This window comes from Leptonychotes weddellii, chromosome 1 (assembly GCF_054177405.1).
Source record: "Leptonychotes weddellii isolate Sample4059 chromosome 1, ASM5417740v2, whole genome shotgun sequence".
Classification (NCBI taxonomy): Eukaryota; Metazoa; Chordata; class Mammalia; order Carnivora; family Phocidae; genus Leptonychotes; species Leptonychotes weddellii.
Genome location: NC_138369.1, coordinates 120,549,346 through 120,559,304, shown reverse-complemented (window position 1 = coordinate 120,559,304; position 9,959 = coordinate 120,549,346). Strand labels below are relative to the sequence as shown.

Sequence of the window (9,959 nt, the reverse complement as noted above, 5' to 3'; positions counted from 1 at the left end):
ACTCCCCGCTGAGCAGAGATCCCAGGCCGGACTCAATCCCAGGACCCTGAGATCATGACCTGAGCGAAAGGCAGATGCTTAACCCACTGAGCCACCCAGACACCCCTCAGATGTCCTTTCTCAAAGCCCCTAGGCCAGCTCATCCCATCTCTGAACCTCAGTATGGGATCTGTAGGAAGAAGTACTTGAACTCGGTTCTTATCTTCCAGCACTAATCATCTAAAATTCTATAATTGGGGCAAAACAAACGTGCCTGAAGGGAACATAAAGGATGTGTTTGTGCTCAGCCAGTTAGAGTTGAATAGGTTATTAATGGTGCATCACCGCGTAAAAACTCCCAGCAGGTGTTACATCAGTCTGGGTTGATGGTTCCAGTGGACGGACAGTACCACTTGGGTTGACGGTGTGGTTATTTATTTAGGGTGGAATCACAGGTGGAGGCTGGAGACAAGAACTAGAAAGGTCCTTCACCAAGCCTGCCATGAGTCTTCATCAGCCTCTTGTGGGAAGAAGAGGGAGGATATGAGCTGTATCTCAGAGCAGGCAGTTTGTACTCATCTAGAAGGAATGCCCAACCCCCGGCAAGGAAATATCAGCCTTCTTCCAGCCCAGGTCAAATCCAGCCTTCTTTAGGAAATAGGCAGCCTGGCCTTCAGGAAAAAAACATGTGTTTGGAACTTAGACTGTGGTTCTGATTCTACCTCTCAATGGCGATGTAACTTGGGTAAGTCATTTCACCTTTCAGAACCTCATTTTCTCCATCTGTAAAATGGGCATGATAATAATCCCATTCCTCACAGACTTGTGTAGATCAACTGAGGTAAGGGAAGTACGCTGCACACAGGAGATGCTCAACAAATGGCAGCTGCAATAAGCCTCTCAAGGGCACCCGTGGTTGGAAAGTCTCTTCTCTATACTCCCACAGCAGTCGCTCCGTGCTATCAAGGCCTCAGGGCTCTGCGTGGATCTGCCTTCACCTCCCGCTGAATTATAAGCTGCTAGGCAGTGAGAACGGCTTCAAATTCCCATCTGATCCCCTAGAGTACCTGGCACAGAGTAGGTGTTCAATTAAAGCATCCTGAACTAAATGGGAGACAAACTCTAAGAGAAGAAATAGCATTTCTCTCTTTGCCAGCCTCCCTCCTACCAGCCAGCCAGGTGCCTGCAAGCATGTGTGACTGGGCAGGCCTGGCCCTTGGAACAGAATGTGCCAGAGGACCCAGGTCAGGGAACAAAACTAAGCAGTGGGGGAGAGGCAGGCCAGCTGTGACATGCCCGGGGGCGCATCCTCTGTCTCTGTGGCAGTAAATCATGAGGTGAGACAATCCCACCTGCCAGACCCTGGTTGAGGCCAAATCGGCTGTTCTTCTCATCATTTGTAACGGAAGCCGCCAGCAGAACATCACAGTTAATTGCAAAGAAGGGTGAGTCACACAAGGCAGCCTGAAAGGAGAGGGTACTCGTTGTAAAATGACAAAAAGACCAGCAACAAGGCTGCTGAAGACCGGTTCTGGTGTCTGGGGAGCCACGGGGCTTTCGGGCAGGAAGGGGGTCGAGGCCCTGTGTCCTCTGCCCATTACGTGGCAGGGACTATACATCAGTGATTGTCCTTTAAATACCTTTCGTTATTATTTTTTGAGATTTGAAAAATACAAGAAAAAGTGCAAACCGTAAGATGTCTGTACACATGATGATTTAATCCTCGTGTCAGTGTGTGGAGTGAGAGACCTTAGCCTCATTTATGGACGTTAAAACGGAAACCTGCAGATTTTGTGGTTTGCCCAAAGTCACAGTGGTCGCTGTGTGATATGAAACAGAGCCATCTGCCACCTGAGCCCATGCTCTCTTTTCGTAACGTGGCCTGGTTCGATCTCCACGGACCTGAAGCTTGTCTTCCAGCCCAGGTTCGACCGCTCCCAGGAATGAGGTCTCGGCACCTCGCAACATAATCCTCGTGTCAGTGTATGCACGTGTAGGCTCCATGCCCTTTACCAACTGACTCGAGCCCTAACAGTAGCCCCAGGAGGTAGGTACCGTTATTGCCTTCATTTTGCAGCTGAGGTCAGAGAGGTTCAGAAACTTGCGAAGGTCACACAGCTGTTGCTAGAGCTGGGACTTGACCCAGGTGGCTGCCCCCTAAGGGCACACTCTTGTCCCCCTTCCCCAGAGCCTCCCACAGGCAGCCCACTGTGCTGCGCTGCCCTGCTTAAAAGATTTTCCGTATTCTGATCGAAGTCTGCTGCCCTAGAAGGTCTGGCCATCTAGGTAGAAGGCTACCTAGAAGGTATTAGTTTTGTCCTCCAGTGCAGAAAAATCCCACCCCCTCGTAGACACAACGGTGCTTTAACTAGCTGCCCACTTTGCTCTTTCACTGCATCTGAATCTAATCTTGCGCAGGTTCTGAGTTCCCTCCACCTTCGGCTGTTGATGTGCCTTGGTGGACCCTGAGCACAAGAGCTTCTAGACTACTGTTGGGGGCCTTGACCTTTCTGGGCTTCCGGTTGTCCTGGGGGCTCTATACCGGGCGTCCTTTTGGCTGAGAGCAGAGCAGTGGTTCACAGCAAGGACTCGGTGTCACCCCGGGCCCAGAGGCAGAAAGGCAGTCCTGTCAGCCTCCTGCCCCTGTTGTGCTCCAGCAGCCACTCGAGTGGCAGTCCCCTTGAGTCCGAAGTTGGCACAGGCTTTGTGCAGCTCCACGAGGGCAGGGCTGTGATTATTGTCCCTTTAGGGGCCGCCGGGGGCGGGGTGGGGGCTGCAGGCCAGTGCGGTGTGGGTTGGGCCCGGAGCCACAGAGGAGCTGCAAAGCTGACAGGGCTAAGTCCAGTGCTCTCTGTGCCTGCAAGTCTGGCACCTCCCACCCTCCCAGCCGAGAAAACAGCCCCCGAGGCAGAGGAGGCCCCACGGGAGGCAGGAGGCGGAGGGACAGGCTTCAATTTTCAGGGGGAGACCCACGCAGCAGCTCCAATCGGACCTATTGTTCGGGTCCCTGGGAACCATGGGGTAGGGGTGGGAGTTATCAGAGGCTCTTGCCCGAGCTGCAATCTGTATTTCATTTTATGGATTTATATTTGCTTTGTTCCTTTCCCTTTGTTTTCCCAGAGTTGCTTTTGGTGTAAATGTTTCTTTTGAAAATTTTTCAATAACACAAAGGAGAGAAGGCGGCCTCCTCCAACCCTATTCCACCCTGATGATTCCTAAACTGCAGATCCTAGGCAGCCACACCTTCCCCTAAGTAGAAGGTGGGCAAAAGCGAGCTGCAAGAGGGAGGGGAAGGGCGGGATTACTGAGCCCCTTTTAAGTGCCAGGAGCTCCCGGCATGTAATCAGATTTTATTCTCCCCACGTGCTGAAGGTAAACTTGATTTTTCTCATTTCGTTTTTCTGATGAGAAACACTGAGGCTCAGAGGAGTTGAGTCACTTGGACTACCCACCCCCTGGTAAGCGGCAGAGTCAAGATTGGAACTCAGGTTTGACCCCAAATCCTCTCTCACCTCTGGACTCAAAAGGGAGAGGCAGGACCAGTCTGGCTCTCCGGCCCGGAGCTGACTCCCCTAGGACCTCTTCTTTTCTCATCCCTTGGAGGATCATGTGTTTTGTGTCTATGGGCTCATCCCCTCCCAGGCAGGGGGTATGAGAGAGCATCCTCAGAAGTAAGACACGTCAGTGGGAAAGAAGATGAAAACAAAATGGCGGAGTCTGGAGGGTCCAACCCACCTAGGCTGATGGGCCCGTCAGCCAGGCTCTGTTCTCAGGGCCCCTGGGAAGGGCACATGTGATGGGAGGTTGTCAGTGGGCATGCGGTGTTCTGACTGAACCAGGCACACATCTCTAGGTTCATCTTCAGGAGGGAGTATTGTCCAGGGAGCCCCATGCAGGTGGATTTAAGTGTGACCCGAACCCCCAGTAACTCCACGTCTGTGTGCTCAGCCATGCCAAGGGGTCCGAGTGTGTGGGACTCGCCGAATGACACCACCCTGGGATGTCAGAACTGGAGGGTCCACTGGGATCATCCCATCCAACCTCCTTATGTAACAACACAGGGGGAAGTGAAGTCCCACAGCTAGGCCATCCAGCCTGCTCCAGATTCCAAGGTTCTGGGAGAGCAGCCCCGTTCCTTTCCCAGGGGCTTAACAGCTTGAATGTCAGTCACATCACCTGGTTCTGGCTCAGACTCTTTGGGAAGGGTCCAGGGATTCATATTTTAACCCCCTCCTCCAGGCGATTCTTATGCACGGTAGAGTTGAGCCTGGTGGCTAAGCCATGCAAATGGGATTAAACAAACTTCAGTTCTTAGGGTATTCCACTAAGTAGGGCTAAGGGACTGGACTTAACCACCCCCCTGTGTTTCCACCTGCAGGGTGTGGAGTGAGGAGGGGGGTGGTATTCCAGCTGGTGGCTAAGTAGGCTGAATGAGGCATAAAATGTTACCTTTAGAGGGGTCTATACCCTCCGGCTCAACACAGTCCCTGCTCAGCCATGTCACTCCTTTAGGTCACCTGCCTGGAAACCTAAAGTTTGCCCCTTGGAATGGAATGGCAAGGACCTGGCCAAAGAGTCTAAAGAACCGGGCTCTAGGTCCAGCTCCGTTGCTCATTATGGAAGCCGGAAGAACTAAGACATGTCCCTGCACAGGCCTCGTTTTCCCAGGTGTAATGAGAGCTTGCACTGATGGTCTCCTGCCCTTTCTTGCTCTCACATTCCAGAATCCTGTGACTCATCGGTGGTAGACCCATCTTAATCAGCTGGTATCCTCCACTGCACCCATGGACCTGCAGCAGGGACCAGCGCCCAGGGACCTGCTACAGGGGAGACGCTTAACAGAGATTTGTTATCAGAAGAAATTAATTTGGAGGTTTAAGCAAGACATGTGGGAGTTTGTTTTGGTTGGAGACTGACTCAGGGGCCATAGGCATGCAGGAAAGATGTTCTCCCAGGGGACGTGTTACATGAGCAGCTTATTGAAAAGCAGTGTCTCAGAACCTTCTTTTATCACAGACACGCGGCCCTCTGCAAGCATGTGCTGAACCAGCTGACTTGAAATGAGCTGTCGAAGCTCGTAGGGGGAGAGTGTGGGGCCAGACACCAGGCAGAAGTATGAGCTGGGAGAGAGGAAAACGACCTTCCAGTAGACACTTGGGTGTGGTGGGCTGGCTTCAGAGATACATACTGGGGCTATCCTGATTTATTTATTTTTAAATTTTATTTATTTATTTGAGGGTGGGGTGGGAGAGAGAGAGAGAGAGCTTGAGCAGGGGTAGGGGCAGAGGGAGAAGCAGAGTCCCTGCGGAGCAGGGAGCCTGATGTGGGGCTCGATCCCAGGACCCCGGGATCACGACCTGAGCCGAAGGCAGTCGCTTAAACAACTGAGCCACCCAGGCGCCCCTCATCATTGACCTTTTTGAAGGATGTTTTGGTTGTTTCCAGGTGCCCCGGCTATCCTGATTTAAAAAAAGCCACGGACTTTGGGGGTGTCTTGCATGAGACACATGGAAGGAATTAACTACAGCTGCTGTGGCGAAGGTGGAGATGGCTTCAAGGAAGGATGTGCTTGATTTAAGGCCGGGCTAGACGGGATCCAGAGACATATCTGGCTGCTGAGTCAGTGCTGCAGTTTTCCCGGAGAAGGTAATTACTGCTTTCAGGAATAGGGACCATTATTCCGGAGCTCTGAGCAGATGCTGGTGAGTGCAGGATGCTACTGGGTGCTCATGGGCTAATTGAAGACCACCGAGTCTGTCGCTGGCTGCCCAGGCAAAGGAACTCCAGACGGGTTTCCTCTAAGCCCTAACCAGCCCTCAGCTCTGCCTCCCCAGCTCTGGGACCCACCTGAGGGGAATCACTAAACAGCTCACGCTGCAATATGCTTTCCAACTATGCAGTAACATTAGTCTTTACTTTCTTCTGTATTCTTTTATGTCTTCTCCAAGTTCTCTACCTTGAAAGTAAAGTTAATTTAGATTCAGAAAATAATCCGTGTATTTAAAAACTTGTTTTGGGGTGCCTGAGTGGCTCAGTTGGTTAAGCGACTGCCTTCGGCTCAGGTCAAGATCCCGGAGTCCTGGGATCGAGCCCCACGTTGGGCTCCCTGCTCAGCATGGAGTCTGCTTCTCCCTCTGACCCTACCCCCTTTTGGGCTCTCTCTCTCACTCTCTCTCTCTCTCAAATAAATAAATCTTTAAAATAAATAAATAAATAAAAATTAAAAACTTGTTTTCAAAATAAAAACCCCAAAAGAACCCAACTTGTTTTCAAATGAGAGTGACCCATTCAGGTAAGAGAAGGTGGCTTAATATTCCACCCAACAGTGGAAAAGGTCAAGAAAACAACCGTGTTCCTCCTTTCTCAGGCAGCCATGCTCCTTCCTCCAGCTACTGATTGAAAACTTGACACTAAGGAGCGTCCTACTGTCAAAATGTGCGTCGGGTTCAGGATAAGAGATCCTGCTCTCAGCCCTCGGCCCAGCCTGCAAGTCAGACCTATGTGTGTCTGTTGTACCAGCTGTTATCTAGGAAGTGAGGTAGAGACCTCCCTGGGCGTTGAGTTTGGTGGCTCACATCCAGCATATCTGGGAGTCAGTGATGGCAAATTGCAATCCCCTGGCACTCACCTCTGTGAGGCAAGATCCTTGCCAAAGCAGAGCTGCTAGGAACACATGGGCATAGCATAGGACGATTCTAAAGTCTGCATGGACCCAGGAAGTCACCCATGTTGCGTTCTTGGCAAACTAGGAACGAGGTCCCGATATCCATGATTATTTAGTGAGTTGAAGTTACAGTCACAGTCAGCCATACCAGTAGTAAGCCCATATTGCACACTTCCACACTGGTGGATAAAGAGCTCCTGGCCCAGCTGTCCTGGGACACTGTCCACAGTGTGCACCCCAGTTCTTGTGTTAGGGCTAAGGTCCCTTGTCATTGCGGGCATGAATCAACTTCCTCACAGTCCTGCTGGACACCACCTTGGCTTTCCCAGGTATCCAGAAGACCAATCTATGCTTTGTTTACTCCTGACCCCAGGAAACCCTAGGTAGGCGCCTCGTGGGAGTTACTCTGGTATTCCCCAAACTGTTAGCCCCGTGAGCCAGCCTGCCATAGCCCTCATCTCTATATCTTCCCTGGCAGAAGTGGGCCCAACCCAACTGATCCCTGAGGCTGCAGCTGGACATCATCAGCCGGTGTTCTCTGGAGTCCCCCTTAGACGGCAGCCCATTGCACAACACACAGCCTCTGAGAGACCTGAGCTCTGGGAGGACTGGGAAGAGAGTTTCCGTTATTACCCCGGGATACACGGGATGTTGCTAGTGCAGGGAATAGAGAACTGTTGACCCTAGCTCAGGTACAGAGGATTTATGTGGAAGATTCAGGGGAGCCTCAAGGCAATGTAGGCACAGGAATCATATTAAGGTTTTGCCTCCGTCATTCTCAAGGTCTAGGTGGCTCTGTAGTCAAGGCTACCCTGGTTTCTGAGAAGCAGTCATCCAAGAACCTTCCCTCGAACTCAGGGGTTGCAAGCACTGATCCTTACATTTGCCAGGCAGGTAGCATAAGCATGCGGCTGGCCAGATGGTGCATAGTAGGGCCTGGTGGAGGCTGGTAGGTGGGAGGACATAGGGCCCCCGGAAACAGGCCACCGCCCCCCAGCTCCCGCTCGCTGTGGCTGGACAGGCCCCGTGTTATAGGCTTTCTGGCTGTGTGTCTATGTGAAATCTCCCCAGTTGTAAAGACTGGCAACAGATTCATAGAAATGTGGGTCACTATGTGGTCATACACCATGACGGTCTTATTTCATGACTGCCCGTTAGGCAGCTTTTTAATTGCTCCGCCTTTGACCTGACACGTCCTCTCCCAGCTGCTGAGTTCTTTATTTAATTGCCACTGAAGCTCCTAAGAAAACAAAGCTAATTGGCCTGGCTCGACCTTTTGGATCAGATCAGGCCAGGCCATTATTGGTTGCCTTTAGGTCAAGTGCCTATTCCTGCCTAGTCCAATCAGCTGTAGCCAGCCAGCAAGAGGGGATCTGGGGACAAAATGTGGTCTCTCAGGAGGGTTTAGACCAGTTCCCCCTTTATACAGGCTGCAGTTGTGGGGGGCAGGGTGGCTAGCAAACATGTCGGGGACGTGTGTGTTATCTCAATCCCCACACAGCCTGTATTTGTCAGGGTTCTCCAGAGAAACAGAATACACACACACAGAGACAGATTTATTTTAAGGAATTGGCTCATGCAATTGTGGGGGCTAGCAGGTTCAAAATCGGGTGGGCCGGCAGGCTGGAAACTCAGGCAGAAGTTTTTGCTGGCGTCTTAGGGCAAACTTTCTTCTCCTCCTCCAGGAAACCTCAGCTTCTGCCCTTAAGGCCTTCAGCTGATTGGATGAGTAACCTCCTTCACTTAAAGGCGACTGATCATAGATGTCAACCACATCTACGGATTACCTTCGCGGCAACACCTGGATGCGTGTTTGATTACACACATGGGCACTAGGAGCTAGCCAAGTTGCCACTCCAAGCTAATCGTCACACAACCCCATAAGGTAGATACTGCTTCTCCCATTTTACAGATGGAAAAACTGACGCTTAGGTCAAGGAACATGCCCATGGTCAAAAGAGTGGTGTGTGTCAGAGCCAACTTGGCTCTATGTCTCCAAAGCCGACTCCTTAATTCCTGCACCCTCTGTCTTTCGGGTGGGAAATCTGAGTAAATCTGAGCTGACTATGGAGAATTTCTATGTTCCGAGAAGGGCCTTGGGGAAGAGGCATTTCAGCTTCCTTCTGAGGTAGCATTTGCTTCTCCCTTTTTTTCTTTTTTCCCACGACTCCTCGCATTTCTCCTAGTCCCCGTACCCAACTGGCAAAGTGGTTGCCTTGTCTACTAGTAAAATGATAAAGAGGATTTACACTGCTCTCTTCCTCTCTTGAAAAAGCTTTCTCCCCATCAGTTAGAAATGGGAGGAAGAATGAGAGAAAACAGGTCAGCATTTCTAGCTTTTCAAGCTGCTTTTCAATAATAAGGAAAGAGGCAAAGAAACCCTCAGAGCTGGGCAAGAATTGTGCTAAGGATATTTCCTCCTGGAGAAAAGCCTCTGCTTCCCAGAGGGGGCTCAGTTATTTAATCAGCTTGCTGGAGTACCTTCCCTAGTAAAAGATTTTGAGTTGGAGTGGCCCTGAAATTGGGGTCTGCCGTGGAGTGCGTGCTGTGCTAATAATGGGGTTCTCCACGTGCACGTTGCGTCCACGGCTTTGAAAAGCACCGACTCATGCAGTGGAGGCGTGCTCCATTTCACTGCTGGACTTCTGTCATCCCAAGGTCCTGAGTTCCCAGCAGGCATGCCAAGAGAAATCTCTGGTGTCTCTGGGAGCTGGGAGATGCTGCATTCTTGATTCATAAAAATTCCTAGAATGTAGAAACCAGAAGGACCCTCCACTCAACTCTTTTTTTTTTTTTTTTAACAGATGAGGAAGCTGAGGCCCAGAGAGCTGACTTGTCGACGTGTCCTGACTGGGAGCTGTACTTCAGGATAAACTGGTCTTTCTTTCCCGTAAAACTCTCCTGTCAGACCTGCTTTGGGCTGACCGAGGAGAACGTGCACCCAGTCTCCAGGGGCAAGCAGCAAGCTCTATAAAAAGGCTGATCTGTGTGTTTACTCTGTCTCCTGTTATCTTTGGCATGGCTTTGCATGCCAGTCCTTAACCCTTTAAAAGAGCTCGGGACAGTGTCTCCACGGTGGATTAGGGAAAGGGCAAGGCAGGCCCTCGGAAGAGCGGGAGCTATGGAAAGTTCTTAAGAGAGCGTCTAAAAGGAGGTGAGCCAGTGGAGACTGAGGAGGAGTCAGAGGGAGAACCGGGGGCGGGGGGAGAAAGCCGTTTCTCGGGGCTCCCCCCACCCCGGCAGAACAGCCTCCTGACAGATTTTCCTTATTTGTCTCTAAAGGGGATTTCAGATCATTCAAGATGGACTCAAGTGG

General features: G+C 51.2%; 1 long non-coding RNA gene across 1 annotated transcript; it reads left to right on the top strand.

Annotated features, from left to right (window-relative positions):
* The first annotated feature begins 8,187 nt into the window (after positions 1-8,187).
* LOC145717219 (uncharacterized) lies at positions 8,188-9,638 on the top strand. The gene is made up of 2 exons (XR_014140291.1): positions 8,188-8,528; positions 9,448-9,638. It is a non-coding gene; the product is annotated as an uncharacterized LOC145717219 (long non-coding RNA).
* Positions 9,639-9,959: the final 321 nt, after the last annotated feature.